Source organism: Mesoplodon densirostris, chromosome X (genome assembly GCF_025265405.1).
Source record: "Mesoplodon densirostris isolate mMesDen1 chromosome X, mMesDen1 primary haplotype, whole genome shotgun sequence".
Classification (NCBI taxonomy): domain Eukaryota; kingdom Metazoa; phylum Chordata; class Mammalia; order Artiodactyla; family Ziphiidae; genus Mesoplodon; species Mesoplodon densirostris.
In genome coordinates this window covers 123,393,424-123,418,896 of record NC_082681.1, presented here as the reverse complement: position 1 = coordinate 123,418,896, position 25,473 = coordinate 123,393,424, and the positions used below count along the sequence as shown (strand labels likewise).

General features: G+C 44.8%; 1 protein-coding gene across 6 annotated transcripts in view; it reads left to right on the top strand.

Annotated features, from left to right (window-relative positions):
• The window catches only part of NHS (NHS actin remodeling regulator), a 344,288-nt gene that overhangs the window by 259,729 nt on the left and 59,086 nt on the right, over nt 1–25,473 (top strand). The gene's annotated exons all lie outside the window — the stretch shown is intronic.

Genomic DNA, 25,473 nt, shown 5'->3' with positions numbered 1-25,473 from the left:
GGGAAGCTCAGATCTCCTCCTGTGGGTTCTGGATCCCTTGAGCCTGCCAGGGCTCTCCCGTTATTTATTTTCAAAAGCCTTAATTTCCCCCATGTTCGCCTTTTCTTTGGCAGCAAAGATGGCAAAGTCCAGCTTGAAGAAAAAAGGCCCCACCTGTTCTTGATCTGGTTGAATGATGGGAATTTTTTTTTGTTGCAAAAATGCATTGGTAATGGCTGAAAAAATGTAAATGCCTAACTTTTTAACCGTGAAAGAAATAAACTAAAGAGTATGGGAATTTAGGAGGGAAGGGGTAAATTACCACCATCAGTTCCCTATTCAAGATGGAAACTCCTGGGTGATGATTCTCTCCTCCTTTTCAAAGTGAATTTTGATTTTAAAATTTTACCTTTATTTTCTTTAGATAGGTCAGAAATATAATCATCGGGACAATATTAAGATAGAGTTTGATTTGGGAGAAGGAAGAGACTGGGAAACAAAGCACCTCTGATAAATCCTCTAATCATTCTTAATTATTCTTCTACTAGAGGCTTGAGAATATTTGCTGGTTTATCTTTAAAATGTCCCTCATCTTTGTGTTCCCTACAGAAGATGCAAGATTACTGATGATTCAGTGTAGCCAAAAGGCCCAGTGCAACAGTAGCTAACTCTTTGGCACCCTGAGAAGAGCCCATGGGAGGGCCATGAGTTGGGATTCAGATTTCCTAAAGACTTCATTGTCTTGGCTCGGCCTGTACAAATAAGATGTCAGTGATCTCTTGCACTTAAACAGAAAAAGGCTGCTTCCTCTTGAAGCTCAGAACCTGAATCAGCAATTAACTAGAGACTCACACTGAGTGTATGGATTAGGGAATACTGTAACAAGTAAGTCCCAGATCTCAGGATGTTAACACAATGCAGTTTTTCTTTTTTTAATCATATAAAGTCTAATCATCTTTTGGCTTGTGATGACAAGGAACCTGGTCTCATGCCCTCTTGCAGCTCTGCTATCCCCTAGGGCCTTGGAGTCCCTCCTGGGTTCCTTTGTATCTAGCCAGCAGAAGGGGAAAGAGAGAGCACAGTACGGAGGACTGGAAGTAGCACACCTCATCACCACCCACATTCCACTGGCCAGAACTCAATCACATGGCCACATCAAACTGCAAGGGAAGCTGGGAAATGTAGTCTGTGCCGCAGCAATAACCTCTCTGGCATGGAAGATGCCCCCGTTTTGCTCTACTTTGGGATTGGATTTGGCTCTGGGCAAGTCACATGGCCAAATATATATCTCCATCTTTAAAACGGTGGTAATTCCACTTGCCCTTTCCTGTCTCAGGATTTGGAAAGGTATTGAGACATAAAAGGTTCCTAGAGGGACCATCTGGTCTAGCCTCTTTAGGCAAGGTCATTGTGTTATCCCCCATGTTATAGATCAGTTGCCCAGTGTGACACAGCTAGTTTATGGCAGGGCTGCAATTAGAATGTAGGTCTCCATCTCTTGGCTCAGTGCTCCTTCTGCCATGCTCTGTTCACTCTGCCCTCTTATGAAAAGTTATATAGGATATAGTTTCAGAAAGCTGATATACAGTCCCTGGATAGCTTTCATCTTGTATAGTCACTAAAAACAGCTATTTGTATTACTTAAGGTCCATGTGAGTTTGTTTTTTTGTTTTTTGTTTTTTGTTTCTTTGGTTTTTTTTTTTTTTTTTTTTTTACTGTAGAACCACTTAGAGTTAGGCTCAGAAGAGCCAGGCACTGGTCTATGCCCTGTACATATATTATTAACTCACTTAATCCTCACAATAACCCTGCGAGTGAGGGACTATTATTATCCCAACTTTATAGATAAGGATGCTGAGGCGCAGAGAAGTTAAGTAACTTGCCCAGGGTTTTACGGCTAACAAGTGACAGATCTGGGATTTGATCCCAGGTGATCTGGCTCCAGAATCCAGCCCTGGATCATCTTGCTACACTCCATCTCTGACCTGGTGGGCTCCGTGTCCAGCCCTCTCTAGCGTGTCCAATCAACACAGACCCTGAATCTCAGGATTTAATATTCTGAGTTTCTTCTCTTAGTGAATGACCTTGGAGGTCCATGACAGGGAGCCATTTGTAAACTTACTGAGGCATGAATTTGAGCCCCCAGCATATGAAAATGATACACAGGATTAAGCTACATAGCTAGTCAGAGAGCCCAATCCCTGACCTCCGGCTCTGACAGCCTAGTGAGGATTTTTTTTTTTTCCTTAAAAATTTTTTGGTCTATTCATCACTGGGTAGGCGGTAACTATTATGAAGTAATAAAAATGTTTGTTTCCTTGTGAAAAGCAGCCATCAAATGAAGAAGGACTCTTCAGTTCAACCTTAAAAGGCAGTTGACTTGATAGGGGTGGGGCGAGGCCAGCATAGCCATTTGACTCGAGGTAATTGCTAGTTGGGGTTGTTTTGTCTATCTGTTGTTGTGTAAGAATCCACCCCAAAACTTAATGGCTTCGGCTGGTCGAAGATTCTGCAGTGTCGGACGCGCTCACTGGGCAGTTCTTCTGACAGTCTTGCCGGTGGCCAGTCAGTTGCTATGTCACCTGGGGGCTAGGCTCCGCTGGGATGCTGGGTTGGCTGTGCTTCTGTCTCTTTCTGTGTAGTAGTCTCAGGGCCTGTCCAAGTGGCCTTGCCAGAAGGGTAGCTGGACTTCTTACCTAGTGGCTTAGGGTCCCCCAGAGCGCAAAGGCAGAAGCTTCCAGGCCTTCTCAAGGCTGAGCCTGTGACGTGTTTTACCAACAGGATGACACAAGTCACAGGACCAGCCCAGACTCCAGGGCAGGGAATTAACCAAGGGCGTGAATACCAGGAGGGGTGGAAACAGACTACCTACCACAGTGGTGAACTCTGAAGCTTCTGTATTTACAGATTTGAGCATTCCCAAAGGTCTCAGGAGAAGTTGACTGTACGTTAAAATGTAGGTTAAATACATCTATTACTTTTACTCCAATGGACAAAGACAGTTATATACGCCCGGTTCTTTCTCCATCCCCAAACTAATGAACCACTTATGACCATGAAAGCAGTGAGGCTGCAGATGTGACTGCCCAAAAGCAAAGGGAACTGAAGTGTGTGACTTCTGTTCTCTTGCCCCTCGCAGACTGTGTCTCAGAGGTATTGATTTTTAAAAACAGTATCAGTACCCACCCTCAAGTCAGGAGCATGCCAGTTGGATCAGGGGACAAGACTATTTCTGATCTCCACCTCCTCTTTCCCAGCAAGTCACACATCCTGAGGTGACTTAGCATGCACAACAGGATGGAGAGCTGCTCTCCTGTAGAAATGGGCTAGTGGGTTCAATCTGTCAGGGTTCCATTTCGGATCATCTTCCCCAGGCCCTTGAGTCACTATAGCCAATGGAGGTGCAGTGGCTACTTTGATGCACCACCTATATCCCCCTTCCTCATCAGGACTCAAGCACTTGTTCCCCAAGCACTCATTCGTCAGAGCTGGGCACTGGTGGCTGACGCCTCACAGCCAAGTCCCTCTTTGGGAATTGTCCTTGAAGAGAGCCACCTTGCCCAAGGTCACAGCCCTTCCCAGGTCAGCGCACATCCAATGACTGGTCACGCTGCAATTCAGGACAATTCTGCAGAGCTATCCCAGCTCCAGAGCTCCCCCATTGGGGCTGGCTGATCCTCTGTTGTGACTGTAGCACAGCCCAACTTCTCTCTCTGCCCAGTCCTGCTTAATTCCCTCCATAGGTCTTGACCTGAAGAGCATTTGCTACTACGCTTCCCACACACCACTGTCTATCTCAACGTCCACTTCCAGGAAACCTGACCCAAGATAGGAGGCTTGTAGACCACATTACTTCCTGCTACGGACTGGGCCACTGTGAGCACACACAGCAGCAGGACACACAGCATGGGCTTTCCCCAAACTCTTCCAGTTGGGAAGAGATGACAAGTACTTAAGCAACAATATGAGAAAATGAGCAAACATAATGTAATGTAAGTCTGGTGCCTCAATGATTTCTTCCCCTCCTTGCTCTACCCCTCACAACTTCCCCCAAACTTACATTTTTTAGGGGATGGGTGATTCGTGACATTGATTATATGGCTAACAATTGTGCCTAAGCGCTCTCCCACCTGATTATTCCTTCCTTTCGGCATGGCACTGGCAATCAAAATTTATCTTTCAAATTAAGGCTATAATTATATTTTGATAAAGATCTAGCAATTCAATGAGAATGAAATTCTGAGGGTTGCCAGGATACGGATGACTCTGGGTTATGGAGAAGGGTTTGCATGCAGAATACTAATAGGTGGTTCAGCACTCTTATCTAGACCTTTCCAATAGAGTCTGATAATGTAGGCCCGTCAAGTACTGTTTCTCTGCTATTATTCTAGGAGGATAAAAGCGATGAAAGATATAAGCAGGGTTTTATGAATGAAAAGGTGATTCATCAGATGTCTTTTGGTCTATCGCACTAGAGTTAAGAAACAGAGTAATAATTATGTGGTGTTACCTCAAAAGGAGGTAGGAGACAAAAGCTTTCTCTTATTTCCTTGCCTCTTTTATTGTAAATAAAAGCAAGATGTCTTAGACACTGGGTTATTGTTATGTGTTGGGAGATAGGGACCTGCGTTTGCAATGGTGTTGACTCCCGGAAAAATGGAAACAGTGGAATTATGTATGGTGTCGTATTCTAGTTTTCCTTTACCTTTTATTTCTCTTTTACACTGTCTGATTATTACTCATTCATTGATTCGACAAATATGGAGTCCCAAGTATCATGCAGGTCCTGCCGAGGGATCTAAGAAAATTTTAAATGGATAACTGCATGTGAAAATAATAACAGTACATTACAGTAGCACCCAACATGGTTTTTTTGGGGTGGCAGAGGGGGTAATTTTAAAATTGATATATAGTTTAACATACAATTAAGTTGTATACACATTTTAAGTGTTGAGTTCAATGAGCTCTGACATATACGTTTGTGCAACCACCTCCCCAAATAATATATAGTACATTTCCATCACCCCCCAAATTGTAGTACCCCTTTCCAATCTTCCACCCCCTTTGTCAACCATTATTATGATTTCTGTCACATAGATTAGATTTGCCCGTTCAAGCACTACATGTAAATTGAATCATACAGTATGATTTTAAAAAAAATATCTGGCCTCTTTCATTCAGCATAATACTTTTTGAAATTTACTCATATTGTTTTATGTATCAGTAGTTCATTCCTTTTTACCGCTGAGCAGTAATCCATCGTAAGAATACATCACAGTTTACCTATTTAGTTGAGCTGTATCCAGTTTGGGGCCATTATGAATAAAGCTGCTAAGAATACTTTTGTACAAGTCTTTTTGTAGATTTACATTTTCATTTCTCTTGGGTAAATATCTAGGAGGGAAAATGCTTGGTCATAGGTTAAGTGTATGTTTAGTTTTATAAGAAACTGGCGGAGATTCTTCCAAAATGGTTGTACCATTTTACACTCCCACCAGCAATGTATCAGAGCTCTAGTTGCTCTGTATCCCCGCTAACACTTAGTACATCAGTAGTCATTACAGTGGATATGAAATGGTATCTCATTGTGGTTTTAATTTGAATTTCTCTGCTGACAAATAATGTTGAATGTCTTTTCATGAGCTTACTAGACATTCATATATCTACCTTCTCTTCTGAAATGTCATTATGCCTTCTCCTCATTTTTAATTGGGTTGTTTTTTTATTATTGATTTGTAGTAGCTCTTTATATACTCTGAATGAAGGTTCTTTGTCAAATATATGGATTGCAAATATTTATTCCCAGCCTGTGCCTTGCCAATTTATTTCTAAATGGCATTCTTTTGCTGAGCAGACATTTTTAAAATTTTGACAAAGTCCAGTTCATCAGTATTCTCTTGTGTGGCTAGTCCCTTTGAACCCTGTCAGAGAAATCTGCTTCCCTTAAGTTCATGAAGATTTTGTCATGTATTTTGTTCCAGAGATTTTATAGTTCTAGCTTTTGTGTTTAGGTCTGTGATCTTTATGTAATTACTTCTTGGGTATGGAGTGAAGTAGGGGTCAAAATTAATTTTTTCCCATATGTATATTCAGTTGTTCCAGAACCATTTGTAAAACAAACAAACAAACAAAAACCTTTCTTTTCCCCCATTGAATTGATTTAACGCCTTTTTCAAAAAATCAATCAACTGTATGTGTGTGGGTCTATTTCCGGACCCTTTGTTCTGCCCCATTGATCCATATGTCTGCTCTCTTGCCAAAACCACCCTGTCTTGACCTCTGTAGATTTATACTAAGTCTTGAAATCGGGTAGCATAAATCCTCCCAATTTGTTCTTCTCTTTCAAGATTATTTTAGCTATTCTAGAACCTATGCATTTTCACATACATCTCAGAATCAGCCTGTCAATTTCTTTAAAAAATGCTGGGATTTTGACTGGCCATTGATTTGAATCGATAGATGAATCTGGGGAGAACAGACATCTTTAACAATGTTGTGTCTTCTAATCCCTGAATATAGTATAGCTTTTGATCACATAGGCCTTCTGTAATTTCTCTTAGGAATGTTTTGCAGTTTTTAGGGTAGAGGACACGCAATCTTCTGTTAGACTTGTATATTTGATAATATTGTAAATGGTATTCCTTTTAATTTAATTCTCCAAGTTTTCATTACTAGTATATATATATAGAGAAATACAATTGATTTTTTTATATATTGACCGTATATCCAGTGACTTTTCTAATTTTACTCTTTAGTTCTAGCAGTGTTTGTAGATTTCATAGGGTTTTAAACCTACACAATCATTTTGCTGAAAATGACAGTATTTGCTACTTCCTTTCGTATCTTTGTGTCTTATTATACTGGTGAAAGTAGGTGTTTTGATTTCTTCCCAATCTTAGAGAAAGCAGCCAATGTTTAATCATTAAATATGATGTTAGCTATAGATTTTTTAGAAGTGTCTTTCATCAGGTTTTGGTATCAAGGTTATACAAGCTTCATACAATGTATTGGGAAATGTTCTCCTCTATTTTCTGAAAGAATTTTTGTAAATTGGATTATTTCTTCCTAAAATGTTTTATGGAATTCACTGGTGAAGCCATCTGGGCCTGGAATTTCCTCTGTGGGAAAGGTTTTGATTAAGAATTCAATTTCTTTAGGACATACAGGACTATTTCTCTTTTCTCTGTCCCTTGCTAGTTTTTTTCCCAAGGAATTGTCCATTTCATCTAAGTTGCTGAATATGTTAATACTATAGACTGGGGTAGACAGAAAGGCCAAAGATATCATTTGAGGTGGGACTCTGAAGAGAGGAAGGGACTTAGGCAGACAAGGAGGGGAGTTCTGAAGAAACAGCGGTGTGAGAAAAGACATGGGAGTGGGATCACCAATGGTGTGGGTTGTTGGACATGGATTATGCCAATCTGGTTGAAGGAGAAGAGGAAAATGATGTTAGAAAGATAGCTCAGAACTGGATCAATGCCAAATTAAGGAGTTTGGACCTTATGTGGGCAATGAAAGAAAGACCCCTGAATGATTTTCAGACGGGGGCATGACCTATAGAAATGGTACTTCAGGAAGATGGATTTGGAATGATGGGCTGTAGGAAGGAGAGAGTGGTGGTAAATGCAGTTTGTTTGTTTGTTTGTTTGTTTAGAACTGGCACAGTATGCAGGGGTGAGCACTGTCTAGAAAAAAGGATAAAGAATGAAACTAGAAAGAGTATAGTTGAAGTTTTCTAAAGGTAAAGGCCTCTGAATATTTATTTCTCTGCACATAACACAATGTTATGCACCCTGTACACACTTATCACACTGTATTATTATTGTCTCTGCTCCCATATCCATCTCCTCACCTAGATATCCACCTCTTCTCCAGGGGAAGAACCCAAGGTATATTCATGCTAAAGTACTAGTGTCTAGCCATGTAGTAGGCACTTAATTAATATCAAGTGAATGAATGACATCTGAAAGTACGAGTGAGTGAATGAATGAACAGGCAGAATAAAAGAAAATGTATTAGTCAGGATAGGCTACACTCTGCTATGCTAACAGATAAACCAACAAAGCTCAGTGCTTTAATACAATAATAGTTCTATTTCTTCCTCACACAAAGTCTGATGTAAGCCTAGAATGTGTAGTTCCCAAGCAGTGGAGGAGAAGAGAGAAGCAAGGCTCCTGGGAGGTTTTATAAGGACCAAGCCTTGAAGTGGAGTCCATTAATTCTGCCTATGTCCCACTGGCTAGTAGCTGACACTCTGTCATTTGGCCTCAGTCTGACTACATAGGAAGCTGAAAATGTAGACGTACACATAGACATTTGGTAAGCACTAAGGACAAGAAAGGGGTAAAACGGAGCCCTAAAAACTATCCGTGATCACTTCCAGCCTGAGAGAAACCTAAATCCTAGAGACGCTAAGGGACTTCCTGGGGACCACCCACACAGACCACAGACCAGTTCTGCCTACCTTTCAGGCCTTAATAGTTATCACCTCAGGGCTCGCTTATTGCTAACCAATTTTTAGATGCCAGCTCCTCCAGAAGGAACTCTGAGCCAAATGAAGCACTAATAGACTCCGATGTCGGTTACCTGGTAGCTCCAGCCAGAAGCACAAATGGAGAGAGTCACAATGTGGGTCAGGGCAGGAAGTTTTGATGATGAACCTCCCGGGAGGCAGCAAAGCAGTCCTGCTCCGGGAGGCATCTGTGCTAAGCTCATGCCAGCTGCCTAAAAAGAACTCCACATCCCCTGTGATCTGGAGTCTCCTATTCAGGATCAAAGTAACTGCCTTGGCAGGGCCCAGAATGCATGGTGAGGGCACTGTGGCCACGGGCATCGCTGCTGCGGTGTGTCCTGTGTAGCCAGAGGTATGAGGGGAGTGCCTCGTCTGCCGTAGGAGGGAAGGTTGCTTCCCTGGGCTGGGCTGCAGTTACTGTTTGGTTTTCAGAGTTGGTGTGAGGGTCAGAGATGATGAAGGTCAAACAAATGGCCCGAAGTTCAGCACATAGTGGGTTCTCAGGAGAAGGTGTCCTTGACAATGATGATGGCGATGGAGGAGAAAATCATCTGTCTCCCACCTTTTAAAAAAATTTGGGGGAGGGGGGCGCCACTGCAGGGAGCCTGCTGCTTTTCCCCTGGAGGCTGCCTCCCTAAGCAGGGCTGTGGCCAGTCCAGCTTTCCTGCCCCAATCAGTGGTAGACGCATTTTATTTAAATGGCAGAACTCAGAAAAAGAGCCACCAGAGAAATGAGAAGTGAACCAATTGGAGGAAATAGTGAAAGAAAGGATTAAAGGAGATATCGTAACTATGAGATGAGGAAAGTGAGAAAGATGTTCTCTAATACTTCTTGCTTACCCTGCTTGGGGGCCAAGCATTCTCCCATGGCCAGAAAAATAACTGCCCCCACAGGTAGAGGGCCTCAGGGGCTCACGGGAAGCAGCCTCCTCGTGCCCAGGTGAATGCCGCAGGGATGTGGCAAGGCACCGAGCTCATCTGCTACACCACTCTTTAGTCCTTTACCCCACTTCTTTGCTTCCTCACAGAACATATACCACCTGATATCGTATCTATGTGTTTATTTGTCCCCTCTGTCTCCTACTAGACAGCAAGCTCCAGGAGGACAGAGACTTCATACCTCAGTGCCTCAGGCAGGGATAGCACTCAGTGGATGCACAGTAATTACTTGTTGAATGAATAGTCAGAGAAAGATGGCAAGTTGTTGTCGACATCACGATTATCCTCCGCACATAAAAGTGGGAGAAGCAGGCCTGAAATAAGTTGTAGGAACAAAAGTGAACATTACTCAGTGGCGGGCCATGCAGGTGCCTAATACCTGTTGCGTGAGCGTCGTTGTTGTTGTTGTTGTGTGTGTGTGTGTGTGTGTGTGTGTGTGTGTGTGTGTGTTAATGGATAAAGAGTGAAGATCAGAGAATGACAAGTCATTCCTTTCTTGGTTTGATTTTTCTCAGTACTCAATGATTTCATTCTTGTCATGGCCATAATAGCTATTACTTTGGCCCTGTACACCAAATGGGAAAAAAAAAAAAACAAAACACCACCACCAGGACTTTCTTTACAGGCTGAAACATGTAACATATCCAAAAAGGGCAGGCTAGTCTTGGTCTGTTAGAGACCTAGGCCCTCGCCCAGGACAAAAGGGAAAGGAGTGTGAAGGGGACAGAGAAAAGGAAGTGGAGTAAGAGAGTGATGGAGACGTGCAGTCCAGGGAAGCAGGAGGCGAAGGGAGGGCCTGACGGTCTGGGAGTCCTAGCTAACAAGTAAATATTCAACTAGGATTTTCTTAATTGTTGAGATGAGCCTTTTGGGGTCTATCCAAATAAATACAAAAGCTCAAGTCCATACTTGTTACTAGAAAGGTCCTGACAGTCCTACAGTTCAGACCCTGAACGGTCTGCTCCGGGCCACTGGCTTGAATGCACCCCAGGAGGAGGGAACTTCTGGAGTCTGCTACCCCTGAAAAGGCAGTTTGCCTGGAAAGTCCCAGTAGATCCTGCTTTCTGTGGGTTTGCAGAAAACCCTACCACACAGGACACTGGTATTTCTGGAATGGGCTTTAGCCAGTAGCCAATATCTGAAGAAGACCTGGGAGGGCACACTGGTAAGCTGACACAGTGGTGAGAGAGATGGGAATCTGGACACCTCTGCATGTCACTTTGCCCCAGGTGGCTATTGTTCTGGAAAGAACAAACCTTTACGCGTGGATAAAAGGTAAATAAATGTTGTGCTCACCGAAGCTATTGCTTTGACAGCCTTTAAAGAAAGTTTGTTTTCAAAAAAGAGAACATTGGCTGAACGTCATTCTTAACTAAAATGAGATCGCCACGTTTTAAGTACTACTTGCCTTCTCTCCACTATCTTCACGTCTTCATGTAAACATCCTTGCCCTAATATCTAATTCCCTGCAGAAATGACAGAAGGGGGCCCCATGATAGTCCACTAAAAGGGGTCTGTCCCCTGTCTACACAGGACTGAATCTATACCTTTGATTGAATTCACTGGCAACTTTCGGGAAACAGCCAGTTTAGAAGGTGGTCTATGGGTTGGCTAAGTGTAATGAAATAATAAATGCTTCTCATTTATTTCTGGGAAAAGAAACGGACTAGGCAGCTGTTTTTTCAGTGGGTGAAATTCTGTCAAAAATGCCTCTTTCTGAGGTTGATCTGTTGTTAGATCAAGCAAGGTGACCTATGTGCGACTTGGACCATTGCTTGGGCTCAAAACAGGTCTCGGAGCTGGTGTCATTGACTCATGCCATTTGGTGTGCAGGTTAGTGGCATCTGTGTTTTAACCTCAAGTCGTACTGCTGCATGGGTCTTAGGCTGTACAATAAAAGAATTTATTTACTCTTCAAGGTTATAGTATAGCCTGTTCTTTTCCTGATCTTGCTCTTTTGCCATATCAGTCTGGCCTTGGTGTCTCTGACCAGTGAAGCTCTGCTTTGTGACACTCAAAGAAAGTTGCTATATGGCGCAGGAGGGCAGTGTGAAGGTGAGAGCCTGTGTGGGGCTGGGTGACTTGCTCCAGCTGCGCGTGCATTGCCTGGGTATTGGCCTTGGAGAGAAATCGAGCCCAGTATTTTGGCTAAGTGGGTGCTTGCAGCTTTCACTGGGTAGGTGACTTAGGGAGGCGTGTGTCAGGATAAAGAATGACTCTGCCTGTAGATTTCCAGAGATAATTTGGAGGTAGAGTTTGGGAAGAAAGAACAAAGGTGGGGGAAAAGCCAACACTTAGCAAAGCAGCAGGAAAGCAGAGTCCTACTTAGTGTGCCCTCCCGCACAATCCTCATTTCTGTGGACGCCCCCGGAGCGACTCGGAATTCAGCCTGACTTTTATGCATTTGGTTTTCAAGGAAAAGCTTTTGTTAATGCTGACTGTAAATTGACGGGGTGGCTTTAAAGATGCTTCTTGAAGAACAAAAACTTGTGCAGATTATTTCCATAGCACATCAGTGTGTTTAACAACATTAAATAACCCTGTTGGTTCCTTCAGCAAGCATTTACTGAGCACCTACTATGTGCCTGACTGTGCCTCGTGCTGAGATACAGACAAGAAATACTCTTTGTCCTGAAAAAGTAAACAGTCTGACAGGGAGATCAGCAGCTACAACTGTATAAGCAGTGCTGTCATACTGACCCAGGCCCCACCAATTTGGAAATGATCATAATTTGGGGAAGGATTGTATTTGTGGTAGTCTAGAAAACATGGCTTCTAAGCCCACTAAAAGAGAAAACGTCGATCATTCCCCTACCGAAAAGTACAAATGACTCAAAGGGCCATAAAAGCATCCGTTGACATGATACAGCAGTGAAAGTGGAATCCCACTTTAATGAGCAGATAAGGTATCAACGTACTCACCTTAGAAGGGCAGGCCTCTGACTGCACTGTTGCCATCTGAGTTGAGGGGGTGTGACCTACAGAAAGAAAAAGTGAACTAAGAGTACAAAGGTAAACAGTAATACGATAAGACCATGTCCTAGGCTGAGAATGGGTCAAACGACTAGCCATGGCAATGACACAGTGCCTTCAGTGAATCAGTGTAACGTGAGCTGTCAAAACAAATAACCCCAATATTTCACTGGCTTAATAAAATTCAGGTTTATTCTTCACTTGCATAACGTCCAAAATGGGTTTTTCTTCACTGGTGGGTAGCTGCTCTCCTAGCCGGAGTTCAAGGATCCAGGCTCTTTTTCATCTTGTGAAACTACCATCTTCAGTATATGGCTTCTAAGGTCTCAAGAACATGAAGGAAAACATGTGGGAGACTTTTATGAGCTATGCTGGAAGTGGTGCAGATCACTTCTGCTCACATGCTACTGCTAGACCTCAACACGTGGCTACACCCAACTGTAAGGGAGGCTGGGAAATGTAGTCCAGCTGTGTGCCGAAAAAGAGGAAATGACTTTGGTAACTAGCTAGGCCAGACTGCCACACTCAGCTAGAGAAAGAGGTCATTCCTCTAGAGGTCAGCGCCATATGGACAGATACCCTCTCTCTCCCCCTTACTCTGGTATCTCTGATGCCTAGTGGAGAATCTCAGGCCTTCCTGGTCATCTACTGTCATTTACTCCAGGCCATGCCTCCCAGTAGCCTTGCTCTCTCTCACCCCCCTGCTTTATTTCATCAGAGTGCTTATTATTACCAGATTACACCCTTCCTTATCAGTCAATTTTTACTTCCTAGCCTTCCTCCTTCCTGGATGTGACCTCCATGAGGGCAAGGACTGTGTCTGTCATGTCCATCACTGGCAGTGCCTGGCACAGTGCCTGGCACATGGGAAGTCCTTAGTCACTCATTGCTCAATAAATGAATGAACCTATTGGGCCCTGGGGTCCATGAATCTTGAATGGATTCATGGAGAAGGTACAACTTGAGCCGGGCATTGAGTAGAATTTATCTGGGAGGAAAGAAATCAGGAAAAGAAAGAAGGTAGATTAAAGGAGAGAGTAAGGGCCACAAAGATGTATAGCTTGAACCATTTATGGAGTTGAATCACATCCATTCAACCAAAATACTTGAGCTCCTATAACATACAGGTCCATATTCTAGACCGTTGCTTTCGTGGACGATGCAAAAAATAAACAAGGAAGCCCATCTCTATCCTTAAACAAACAGCTTGTCTTGAGCTCTGCTTTGGGGCACCTAAGACACTCCCCGTTATATAGCAGGTTCCTCAACCCGGCCAGCAGGGCTCTCCACTGAATGACTTCAGTCTTCCTTTCCAGGATGACCGTGGCCTTCCCATACAGATATCTGCTCCTGTGTGGGGCAGTGGTGTGGGTTAGAAAGCGGGGTAGCAAGGTAGAAAGTGGTATGGGGCTTTGGACTCAGATGTACTCACTTTGAGTCCTGGCTCTACCATTTATAATCTTTGGGGCCTTGGGCAATTTCTTAACCTCTCTATGCCTATTCAGCAAATTAGAGAGAATCAAATGTGTTTCCTGGGTTTACTGTGGGAACCAAATTATATTATCCAGAGCCTAACTCAGTGTCTGGTCCATGCACATCATGCTCACTAAGTAGTGTTGTCTTCCTTCTTGGCAGCCCCTAACCTGCCCCCTTTGCTTCACACAATCCCTGGTCCAGCGGCAGTAGACTCCTCCTGGGACCTGCACTGACAGTCTTTCCAACCTTCATATTGGGTTGCCTCATAGGAAATTGCCAATATTCAGACGTTTCTTACCTCAAAGTGGAAATTTCATAGGGTTCTCTTCCAGCGTTTTCCAACCTCCCTGCTAATTCTATCCATCAACTCTGCCTCCACTTCAAAACTGCCTCTTCCCTGTACCCCTTCCCGAACCAGAGAGCATTTCTCTTAGACCTGTATGGCACTCTGTACCTTTCTCAGGGGGCACACTTGATCCCACTGGGCTCATCATCTAATCTGTCTAATGTGGCTACCAGGTTAGAAATTCCTGAGGGCACTGACGGCATCTCCTTCTCTTTAAAGTACATCTGCACAGTATGTACCTTGAACTTAATAAGAGGTTACACATTGCATTTCCCAGACCCAAGTGTGATTAGACAGGGACTCCGGTATGCTCGGCAGGACTGGGGTCAAGATCTACTGGTGAGCCTCTGAACTGTGCCAGCCAGCACTGGGGCCCAAGACCCTTGTCCTCTAATGTGACCCTCTAGAACCAGTTGCCTGCTATAACTTCTTTCTCTCTCTTCCTCACTCTACCTGCCCCCTTAGCAAATCAACCTGAGAAGAGAAACATGACAAATGCCTTAAACCTGGGAGGGAGAAGTAGGGTGTCATTTATCTCTTTTGAAAGATTGTTGAGTTCTTGGATTCTCATTTGCTTATTTAAGAGCTGTACAGTTGAACCATATGAAATCAACAATATTTCTAACTATTTTGACCTACAAAAATATCCATTTCATATGGTACAGCCTAGTGTCTTGGTATTTGGGCTCATTTACAGACATTCATAGGTGAAGTAGTCTGATCCCTGTGTGTGGTCCACTCACCCACATCCTTAGGGAGATTCCCTAGACAGGCTACTCAGCTTCTGATGGGCCCATGGCCTTCAGTAGATTCTGCCATTGCTTATGGAGTTTCCATCAGAGGCTCTGGATTCGAAAATGGCTAGTTCATTTCCCTTTTCCCTGCAGGTACCAACATATGTGTTTGATCTCTGGGCTAAATGTCAAGACCTCCAGGCTTGAGTTTTCAAGTCTTCTGGAGATTAAAGGCTCTCCTCATCACCACGTGGGCTTCTCTGTGTGGTTACTCAACAAAGCCAGTCCAGCTCCTCCGAGGGCCAGTGGCAGAACATCCCAGAGACAAGGAGGGAAGGGAAGGAACTCCTAGTTTTCTAAATATGGCAACACATGGGGCAGATGAGCGTGAAGGGCAAGAAGGCTTGTATGTTTTTCTCAAATAAGCTGTAAATTAAAAATGCAGAAGCTTTAGACGGACTTTAGTAATTTACAAACTACATCCACCTGAATGGGGCAGTCAGGAGCCTCTCTTGTTTCTCTCATTTCATGCACCCAAAGGAATATACAGAACCTTAACAATTATTGTATTCAACACCTTCAATCATTTCATGTGACTTTTAAACAAAGTATTTCTTACTGTCCATCTCTAGTAGAAAATACCCTAAAGACAAAAAGCAAAACAAAAAGGTATCTACAACTGAATTCAGTTGTCGTATTGTAGTCATTTTGAGACTACTCAAGTAAGAAATTATGCCACTGTCGTTAAGAATCAAGATTTTCAGCATAAGAGAAAAAGAGATCAATTATAAAATCAAGAAAGTTAAATTGAAACCCGTAATCTTAGATTTGAATTGGAAATAGCGGTTTCAACTCATGATTTATCTTCACCTTCTAAAATTTACATATTTTCTAGTCTTGTCTATTGAAGAAGCTTAGAGTCAGTGACAACCCAGCTACAATGAATACCCCTGGCATGCAGAACGTGGTCTCTAAAGGCTGTTCCCTCCGAGAAGAGCCAGGACTTCTTGGGGAAAGGGCTGATTCCAGGTCTGGGGCAGCAAATATGCAAGAGGAACCTGGGCTACCATATCATGCCTAAAACTCCAGAGGAGGAAAGAGACTGTAGGAGGCCAGTGACCTGCTCAATGCCACACAGGAGGCAGGACCCTGGGCATAGCCAGGGCACCTAGTCCATGCCTCTACAGAAGGCAGCCTCCCCTCAGCCAGGCCTCCAGGCCATGGCCCTCCCAAGCTAATGTTCCAACCAGGATCCAGAGTTGTCTGACCAGGGGTTTTTCACTGCCACTCTTGGGGAATTTTGACAACAAATCCATTTTAAGCTACTTTGGCATTGGAAAACTTTAAAAAATTAGCCAGGTGAGCAATCAAGACATCCCAAATCTGAAATGCAAATGCTTGTTCTCTAAGGGTCACATTCCTAAAACCCCCAAGACTATTAGTGCTCTGTCCATATTCCCTTACCCTTATTAGTTTAGTGCACAGCAGCCTGACTTACAGCTCCCACGACCTGCATTCTTTCTCTGACTAAGGAGCCTGCTTTTCTAGAAGTGTCAGGGAAATACTGTTCTGGCACCTAGGCAGCCTTCAACCAATGATTGATAGGAAGTGGTAGATAAACATCCCAACTCCCTCGCCTCTAAGGGGTGTGTTCTGCACTAGCTCCCCGAAGGGAATCCAGCCCCAGTTACCCACCATAATAACATGCTCATACGTACACCCTTTATTGGCTTCCTTCCCTTCCCTTTCTCACTTCCCTCCTCCCCCTACTGGTAGCTTCTTAGTATCACCTCCTGAACCTTTGCCTCAATGCCTGTCCTGGGGAACCATTCTCTGAGCCTGTCTTCCCCGGGCAGATTGAGAAAGAGAGAGCCATTGTCCATGAAGAGTGGGCCTCCTTCAGTATTGCTGCAGACTCGGCTAGACTCAGGCTGAGTCAAAAGACAACACATCTTTTCTGACTCCAGATTCAATATATCATGTGTTAACTATGTGTGTCTTTTATTGAGAGCACACAACTCATTATAAACGTCATCACTTCTCTACCTATGAAGATACTAATTAGCAAGTAATTCATTCTAAGTGCAGTGCAGTGGAGGTGGTATGTGGGACCTTTTGTATTTTTAAATTTTCCATCATTGCTGATGATCTCTAAGTAAATTTTAAGAGACTAACCTCTACGTAGGAGAAGAGATTTATTAGCATGTGTAACTGGGTGTCATGTGCTAATTACCTTACTGCTTCATGGTTTAACCAAGCCAAGGGCATCTGTCCAAGAGGACCAGAGAGTCTCTGTGCACCATAATGGAAACAGAAAGAACCCTTTCCTCTTACATCCAGTGGCTGTATGCAGCGTCGCCTGAATAGAAAGGTGATTTTCACATGCTTTTTCTGATCTGCCTCTCCCAGTCCAGCTCCACTTTCTTCCCTGGAATGTCAGAGGTACCTGTGTTCATAACAGCACATCTGTAGTTTGAGCAGGAATGAAGGGACTTTAGAACACTATATTCATCTTTGTGGGTAGAGTGCCTTCCTTCCTCTCCACCTTCCTGCTTTCAAGGAAGCAAGAATACCAAAAGCTGATACTCATGTCTTCCCTGTAACCAGCCTCACCTGGTTCTCTGCAAATAATGAAAATAGCTTTGTGACAATTCACCCTTTTCTGAATCTTTGAAGTATTCCTTAGCTATCCATCTGGCTCTCCTGAAAGATCAAATTCCTTATTTCTGATCAGTATTATCTTTTCTATACGTTAACTTGTTTGCAAACATGTAAAACTGCCAGTGTCTCTTTAAGGGGTGTGGGGCTGATGAGGCAAGGGTGGAGCCAGGCTCCCACTCTGATTTAAGCTCAGGCATGCAAGTCTTGAAAACTGGCACAAAGGTGTCATGACTTGGTGACTGACTGGTCATTTTCAGCCCAGGTTTGCTGGAAAGCAGGCGCTTTACCACTATCTGAGAACATCATGGCCCCTCTGGTAAAGCTAACCTTGGGGTTGATCTAATCATTAGACCGCGCTATTGAGATGGTTTTTGTAGAGCAAAACAGTTGAATATCACTAATTTAATATTGTTCAATCTAATACCTACCTTGTTGCCTCAGTATCTATAAACTAGTGCTGCTCAATGTGTGGTCTGCTGACTGGGAGCATCAGCATCCCCGGGAAACTTGTTCTTTGCTCCCTGGGCCGAAGTGTTTCTGGCATCCCCAAATTAAAATGGCTAGTTTCTTAGATGACAGGTGAAAAGCGTGTGTTCTGAGTTTCGGGTTTTGTTTTCGGAAGGACAACCTGATAGATGTGATAGATAGCAAATAAGCACTGAGAGAGATGAAGGGCGCAGCGGCCAGGCTGAACTTTGCCAAGGGAAGTGCGTGGACCCGGGGTCAGGAGACCGAAGCTTTGTTTTTACCTCTGCCAAAAATCAACTCTGTGATCTTGGGTCAGATCTTTGAACCTTGATTTCCTCCTCAGTACCTGAGAGGGGTGGCCCACACAGTAGCTTTCAGTGTGTTGACTGCTGCCCAGAGCAAGAAATACATGTTTACATCACACCCCGGCATACACACATACAAATGCACACATATGTGACAGAACGAAGAGCGTCAAGAAACAATACTACATGAGGTGCACTGTGGTATTTTCTATTCTACTCTCTTCTATTTCATTGTTTAAAAAATTCTAGTCTTGATCTGCTAAACGGATTTCACAATCCACTAAAGGGTCACGCCCTGTGGTTTGAAAAAACACAGAACGCCATAATTTCCGAGGTCTCTTCAGTAGTAGAATCCAGTGACTCTGCTAGATGCCTAAAGGAATTTTCTGAAAACAATAGCTGAGCTGTGACAGATGGCTACGTGCTTACATTCTGGAGGAAGTGCATGGTGTAGAACATGGCAGCAGAATGACCCAAAGATAAACAAGAAAATTATAAACCGTTTCCAAGGAGAACATACAGTGCTACAGCTCTGACAGTGACTCAGAGAATTAGGATCTCTAAGTCATTACACTGAATGCTGCCCAAGTCAACCAGTATCAGAGACCGGGGACATCGGACCTGTCAGAGAGGTCGCAGGCTCCGTGGTCGTAGGCAGCTTTCTTTTCAGTTTCCAGATTGTAAGATACCCCCCACACCCCCCACCAAGAGTGATCTCTAGTAGCCTCATTTTTGTTTACACTTGACTCACCATGAAGACAAGAAAATAAAGAAAACAGGAAGTTGGAGAGCTCCAGACTTTCGTCTTTTGAACTTGGACCCCAATCCTGGCTTCTTCATCTTCTTCTGTTCCCACTGCAGGAAGGGGAACTAATATTTAGTAAGCAGGGACATGTCAAGGACTTTATCATTTCCCTGGATCCTACGAACCATTCTGTGAAGGCTCTAGGATCCCCACTTACAGAGGCCCAAAGATTTCAGTCACTTGTTCTGGATCCACTGCTGCTGTGCTGAATCCCCATCGTTCCATCCCAGAGCCCAGGCTCTTTCCCCCAGTGCATCCTGCCGTAGCTTGAATACAGAGTCTTTCTTGGGGGGATGATGCAACCTCATGTAATTTTGGTGACTGATAGAAAGCAGAGGCATAAACAGAGCAGACAGGACTCCGTCAGACAGCAGGAAGGCCAAACCCTGATTTGTAAAGATGGGGAACTTGAATCCTGGGAACGTTCAGTGACTTGCCCAAGGGCACAGAACTGCGAGTAGAACCCAGGCTTCTGGTGGTCTTTCCACAGGATGTCGAACATTGAAACAACAGCAGCAATAATTAAACATACTCCTAGTGTGAAGCATCATTTCGTTTTAGAAGTTAGAGAAATATTTATATGGGAAAAATCGTTCTGGCTCCTTTTCGTGCGTAAATAAATACACAGCCACATTCTCCTATTCTGTGGGTGCTAGAACTTGTCAGGAAGCCTAGATTTTTCTGATGCTGAGGGGTCCATGTTGGATGCCTTGTCCACAGTGGGGAACAAGTCTGAATTATTGTGGTTCTGCGGAAAAGGAAGCCCAGCAGGGGCAGACTGTGGGCACCTGGCTCTGGCGCTGGGTTGTTCAACAGGTAGCAGGAGCCTTGGTGCTCCCTACCCTGCTCCCTCCTCCACACTGCCAAGCAGAGTTGGCGAGGGGAAGGAAGGGAGTCGGGAAGGGAGGGAGAGAATGAATAGTCTCGAGTGGAGAAATCCCCTCCCTTGCTCCCGAACGGATCTGGGAAGTCAGGCAGTAGCACCAGAGACCCTGAGTAGATTTCCATTTTGCTTACCAGGCTGGTGACTGCTGAGGATCAGCTGCAGCCTAGCAGGGACCCAGAGAGCAAACCGCCGACGTATCTGTGATGCAATTTCAGATGCTCATTAATATAGTGATGCGCTAAACATGTTCCTTGCTGCTTTCTGTCAGAGGGCATTGGGATGGATGGTTTGTGTTCCCAGCAAGAAAGCGGTGTGATGGGGGTGGGTGGAAGGAAGGTTAGCAAGGTACATGTGGGTAGTTAGTACTGTAGACACTCTAAGAACATTTTTAAAAAATCCCTTCCCCTCCCCTGAAGGGGTAGAAATTCCATGTCAGAGTCACTTTGCACACGTTTCTGACATTTTCACAACACGTAACGTTCAGACTTTGATTTCAGCTGTCACCTTCCCCTTTTAAATTCTTGAGAGCCTGGGAGAAGGAAGAAGGAGTAGCTTGCGGAGAGAGCCAGCGGCAGGTATGGGGACTCGGAGTAGAGGGGCCTTCCAGGAAGAGAGGCCAAGAATAAGCCTTTTGCACTCCTCTTAAGGGCAGTAAAGCTTTAAGGGAGTGATAAGCTCATGAGGCCAGGAAAGGCAGTACTGAACAAGTACCAACCCTAGACTGGGGGCTGGAGAGGCACTGGCGCAAGACTGTATTCGCCCCTGATTTTTTATCCCCTCCCAACAATTCCTAAAGCCGAGCCTCTACCTGTCCTTAGAAGTGAACCTGGGGACTTCCCTGGTGGTCCAGTGGCTAAGAATCTGTGCTCCCAATGCAGGGGGCCTGGGTTCGATCCCTGGTCGGGGAACTAGATCCCGCATGCACGCCGCAACTAAGACCCGGCACAGCCTAAATAAATACATACATACATATATACTTAAAAAAAAAAAGAAGAAATGACCCTGGCCTTTCCAAGAGAGGGGCAGACACCAATCTTCCTCAGTTTCCAAGTCAGCTCATTTCAGATGAACCCAGTGACCATATCCATGCTGTCAATACATCACTACGAGTCAAGGTCTAGACAATCCCATTACCTTCAGAGTTTGACAGGGGGATCAGCTGAGTTGAGTCTAGAAAGACTTTTCACTGCCCTGTGGACGTTTCCTACAATGGCATTTTCTTTCAGCAGTTTGGTTTTATGGTATCTGTTTGTAGTGCTGTTTGTATTTCTGGAATATGACATATCTCCTGGACACTTTGTGAAAGATTCACTCAGTTCTTGGTTACACCTAATGCTATGGATGACAGAGTAGCAGTTATGAATCCTTTCTTTCTTTCTTTTTTTGAGAAGCACTAGATACTTTTCATGTGGCAGACAGCCGCTTCACATCCCCCTCCCCCAATCAGCCTTAGTTTAGGCAAATTTATCTCAATATTTGGTTTGGGAAAAAACAGCAGCTTGGAAGCCAGAGATGGTTTCTAATCCCAGATCTTCTACATGCCAGGTGTGTGACTTTGCAAATTTACTCACTTTCTCTGGGCTTCTGTTTCTTTATTGGTAAAATGGGAGCACTACTTTAATCTCTGGGTGGTGTGAAGATACCACGAATATAACGCACCTGGTGTAGTGCTTAGCATATGGCTGGAGCTCCCTGCAAGAGCCTACAGTCTTGGACAGGAAAACTGATACATGCACATAACCTTTTTCCTGTGTAGGGGATAAAAACAAGACATACGGCCCTATTTCCCACTGTAACCTGTGCCATTATCCGCCCCTTCCCTGGGAGGAGTAACAAAGGAAGGAGAGGACAAATACCAGGCAAGGCAAGCAACTGGCTCTAGGGAAGCAGATAAAATAGTGGGAGGGTGTATTCCTTTTCTAATATCATACAGCAAATTGCCACAAACTTAGCAGCTTAAAACAGTGCCCATTTATGATCTTGACATTTCTGTGGCTCAGGAATCTGGGCATGGGTTAACTGGGTCTTTTGCTCAGGGTCCCCTTGGCTTGCCATCAAAGTTTTGGTTGGGGCTGAGTTCTCATCTGAGGCTCAGGGGCCTCTGGGTTGTTGGCAGAATTCAGTTCCTTGAGGTTTCTAGGACTGAGGCCCTCAGCTCCTAGAGGCCCCATTACTTGCCACCTGGCCTTCTCTACAATGTGGCAGTTTGCTTTTTTAAGGCCAACAGGAGGGTATCGCTGCTTCTGCTTGTCTTTTTTTTTTTTTTAAGGGCTCACCTGATTAGACCAGATACACCACACTAATTATCTCCCTTTTGATCAACTCAAAGTCAATTGAAGAGGGATCTTAAAATCCCATAATTCACAGATTCTACCTACACTCAAGGGGAGGAGACTATACAGGTTATGTACACGAGAAGGCAGGAATCTTGGGGGCTACCCCAAGAATTCTGCCTACCGGACAGTTCCCTGGATATACCCAAATAAGCTGAGGAGAAACCTTCTTGCTTCTCTTTGTATTATTTTTATGAGACCAAACATTAAGTAAGAGAACTAAACCTACTATCTCGCATGGCTCAGCCAGGGTGAAATTGTTAAATAGAGAAGAAAAAGGGGCAGGGTGAACCTGAAGATGTGGGGCAACCTTGCAATGGCAGTGGCACAGCGAGCTTATGAATGAGTGGGTTCAACTTTTGTTGAACTGCTATTTAGGAAAAGGAATCGATTTTTTTTTTTTTTTTTTTTTTTTTTTTTTTGCGGTATGCGGGCCTCTCACTGTTGTGGCCTCTCCCGTTGCGGAGCGCAGGCTCCGGACGCGCAGGCTCAGCGGCCATGGCTCACGGGCCCAGCCGCTCCGCGGCACGTGGGATCCTCCCAGACCGGGGCACGAACCCGTATCCCCTGCATCGGCAGGCGGACTCTCAACCACTTGCGCCACCAGGGAGGCCCAGGAATCGATTTTTTAAAGAAGGAAAGTGGGATAGTTTTCCCTAGAAGAGCTCCATTAGTGCCTGTCTGCCTGCCTCTGGTGGACACACAGTACTAGGTAATGCTCTGTAACCAAAGGACAAAACTGAAAGCAAAAGCTGTTCCCCACACAAAGATGGAGGGCCCACGGCCACTCAACCTCGTTTCTGAGGGGCTATCAAAATATAAGACCCTGAGCATCTGGTCTGTGGTGCTGAGGGAATGAGGGGCTATAAGACTCTCTGGTCTACCCCCAAGTCACCTGGGTCCAGCCCCAAATCCTGGCTTCCGCCTTCCCGCTGAAAGGATGAGCCTGGGGGAGGAGGTGCTCAGAAGTCCCTCTGCTTCAGGGACTATCCACTGAACCTCCTGCCTCTTCTTTCCAGCAGGCAAGCTTTCTGCTCTGTCCCTGCTCCCAGCTGTCACTAGCACATGAATTTACAGCCACCTCCGTTGAGTTTGGTAATGAGCTCGGCCCTGTTGGGTGGGAGCTGACCTCTGCATCCAGGGAGAGGCTGACTTTTCAAGCAGTCCTGGTCACTGAACCAGAGCATTCCTCTGAGGGGGGCTAAATAAAGGCTCTGTCTTCAGCACTTCCCCCTACTTTACACATGAGAGAAGGAGAGCTCTGATCCAGATGTGGCCCACCCTTTCTACCCCCAAGGCCTCCCACACCTCATCTGAGGCCTGAAGAGGCCTCAGGACTCAATGACCCCTGACTGGTTCGCCAGGCACTTATGGTTTCTAATGAAAGGGTTGAGGTTCTAGAGTAACGCAAGAAAGAAAAGCTGCTGCCTTTATTCTTGGCCCCATAGAACTTTCCCCTGACAATACTCTTCCCCTACCCAGGAAGATAATCCTGTGATCTCTAACCCTCCGGCTTGAAGTCTTGGAGATAAAACACCAAGTGAGAATAAATCTAGGTCAAAGGGAGTAATCTGCTCTGTAGCTGAGGGTGCGAGAATATAATACATAGTACACTCTGGTTATGGTTGTACAATACAATAGCTACCCGTGGCTATTTAAATTTAAATTAAATAAAATTAAAAATTAAAGGTACTTAGTAGCCACTGTGGCTAGTGGTTACCACATTGGACTGTACAGCTAATACAGCATTTCATCATCACAGAGTTCTATTTGATGGCACTGTTGTAGAGGCATAGATAGCATTGTCCCTTTGACCCTGTCCATGTGATGTTTCTTTAGCATCTTTGGAAATATGTCCTTGTTTCTACTGGTGGTCCTTGCGGTCAGGATGTATTATTCTAGGGGAAACAACAACAACAACAACACTGCTAAAGACTGCTTAAGAAAACAAAAACAACTGCTGTAAATGCAGTGCCCGGGGAGGCGGGGGACTAATTATCAAAAGGCTGCGTTTTCCCAATTTTCTTTCTTCTATTCCCGCCCCACCCCTTCTACAAAAGTATCTTCCCTTCTTTTACATTTGCCTTCCTGCTTTATCTGTAGAGTGTCATGTTTTAGGTAAGGCTTCCCAGACAAAGTGAAATGGTACACCAGATTTCAAAAAGAAAAGGATCGGACAGGAACCAGAAGTTTGTTTGGGGCACAGGAATAAACAGTGGGACAGAATGCCCCCAAATCACACCCTGGGAAAAAAAGGAAAAGCAGAAGGAGAGGACGAGACTGGGAGACGCAGGGTAGGTCTGGTCCAGATAGTAGGTCTGGAGGGTAAAGCAGACTGGGGCAGTTCTCGCCATTCCTGAGGCTGGCAGGCTGCCCAGGTGCTCAGGAGCTCCTCTGTGCAGTAACTTCCTAATCAGACGCTTCCTGCTTAGGAACAGTGCCTTCCATAAGAATTTATCTTTGACTCACGGGTGATCTCCATCTTAGGCTCAGTGTGTGCATGAAGAAGACATAATGGGTTAAATGCTGTGTTCGGGGGAAGGAGGCCTTCTTCCTTGATCTCTTGGAGGAGTCGCAAGGACCGTGTCCCTCTCCTCACCAGCACTGTCTGTGGTTTCCCTCCCTTAACACCAGTCACCCCTTAATGAGTTCTTTAATGCCTGTGCTCTTCCCTGGGCAAAACTAGGGAAGCTAAGCAATGCTTTGAAAGATGGCAGACAGTGGAGATGGCAAGTAGAGGGCAGGATAATGCTCAATAGTGAGGGTCGGGGGCTGGGGGTCACAGGAGACAGAAAGCAGGGCAAGGGAGGGGCAAAGTTCAAGTGGGCATCAGGAGCAGGTGTGCAGAACTACAGTTCTGAGGGCCTGCGGGCAGAAGACTGGAGCTGGGGCAAGCTTTTCCACTCACTCCTGAGGCTCTTCTCTGCCTTCTTGGAAGGCAGGACCTCACCCCACCCTGAAGCATGGCTGGCCAGGGGCTTGTCCAGGTTCATGAACAACTGTGTCAGAGAGTGAGAAGTGAGGGTGTAGAGAGGAAACTGGCTGGTCTCGGACAG